Source organism: Lytechinus pictus, chromosome 7 (assembly GCF_037042905.1).
Source record: "Lytechinus pictus isolate F3 Inbred chromosome 7, Lp3.0, whole genome shotgun sequence".
Taxonomy (NCBI): Eukaryota; Metazoa; Echinodermata; class Echinoidea; order Temnopleuroida; family Toxopneustidae; genus Lytechinus; species Lytechinus pictus.
In genome coordinates this window covers 47,614,019-47,615,664 of record NC_087251.1, presented here as the reverse complement: position 1 = coordinate 47,615,664, position 1,646 = coordinate 47,614,019, and the positions used below count along the sequence as shown (strand labels likewise).

Below are 1,646 nucleotides of genomic sequence, written 5' to 3'. Positions count from 1 at the left end.
GTTCTCTAATGCATATTTAGCCCAGTGTAATTCAGTTTGTTGCACAAAATTATTTTGTGATGTCCCATAAATTAGATTGTGTGTGTTGTTTGACTTTACAGTCGATGAGCTAGGCTAATCTTGTGCAGAACTTAGTAGATTTATATTTTATAACCTCGTCCTCGTTCGTAGGATGAGTGTGCAGTGGTGTGATCGCGGTCTACGTCATTCGAGATTTTATTAGTGAGATTAGACCAAAAGCTTCGGTCTCTATTATGTTAGTTGTTCAGCTGAACTCCGTTGGCTTCACTCACCAAATACAGAGACCGAAGTTCTAGCGCGATCTGTACAGGGGACTCAATGCCAATGGCCATGATGGCCATGGCATATGTTTATGTGTATTAAGTTCGGATAAAACAGGGCAGTGAAGTTGCGCGACAGCCGAGGTAAGTCACTGTTTTTGTTCCATTTAACTTGATTTTCCCCGTTTTTTGGCAATTAATGCCAAGCCCAAGAGGGAATATTAATTTGCATTTCGGTCGCGTTAATTTTCAAAAGTTTGATTCATTAAAGACAAAAATTTAAGAGCCCCGACGGGGGGATTTTGCATTGTAAGTCCCCTAATGGTGGCTGCACGATAGCAAGCCGTCTGTGTATGAGGAGAAATTTAAAAAATAAAAAAATGTTAAAAAACTCCTCGAAACAGACGGCTGCCAGCTGTCTATATATATAGTGAGATGAGCAATATGATCATGTTCAGGGTTAACCCAGGCACATAGAACTTTCCCCATAGGCACACAGTAGACGGATTCCCTGCACGCTGATTGGCTGATCGCGCGACCCTCTTCCCTTCCTCGCCCAGCGCTGTGTGTGAGAATCTTTACACCGCGCGATCGGCTGACTCACGGAGCACAACACTCTGTAAAGATGCCAGCGTGTAGATTTCGGGCGCATGTTCGGATGATATCGGCACTTCGGCAGGCAGTGTCCGAAGTCTAAGCAAAACATGTGGTTTTCATCTGGTTACGCAAGGCCGAAGGCCGCTTTCATAAATTGTATTTGCATAGAGTACAGTGCACAGCGTATTTATAATGTACATGTATACTTGTCTGTACTGAATTCTGCGTTGCCCCCGCGATAGATGAATTTCCTGGTAGACTGCCTTATGATTAGATGCTTGGCGCAGACTTCATACATGTATATTAATGTCCTGTAAATTAACTTTGTTTTTTAATAGAATCATTTGATGTTCTAAAAGAGTGTATTTGTAGGATGTTTGAACCCTGAAAGGCAGTACATTTTATTAGAGCATATTATAAGTTGTATTTTCTGTGTGCTTACGAGAATTCATGTACTTGTGACACTTTGTCTGGAGTGTGGGAGTGCTTCTAGACTAGCATGAGTCTACCCAGTTGTATGGACAGGTAGTGTGTCCGGACGATCAATTTTAGAAAGTCATTTGGAAAAATTTACAAGCGAAGTTTCATCAATTTTTAATACAAGATATTAGGAAATATTATGGAGAACAAGATGATTACAACCCTTGAATTCATACTTTTAGTGTAATGCAAAGACAAAAAAGAAGGCTTCAAAAATATAGTGTCCGGACGCCCAACCCCCCCCCCCCCATCCTACAGCTACGAGAGTGAGAACGAATGTGACGTGAT

General features: G+C 41.6%; 1 protein-coding gene across 4 annotated transcripts in view; it reads left to right on the top strand.

Annotated features, from left to right (window-relative positions):
- Nucleotides 1-1,646, top strand: part of LOC129264107 (CCAAT/enhancer-binding protein zeta-like) — a 36,177-nt gene that overhangs the window by 181 nt on the left and 34,350 nt on the right. The window contains exon 1 of one of the 4 annotated variants that reach the window (XM_064102945.1): nucleotides 107-425. The exons of 2 other annotated variants lie outside the window; for them this stretch is intronic. The gene's annotated coding sequence lies outside the window, so the exon portion shown is untranslated. Of the gene's footprint in view, nucleotides 1-106; nucleotides 426-1,646 lie in introns of those variants that run through there. One more of the 4 variants, XM_064102943.1, reaches the window with a different exon arrangement.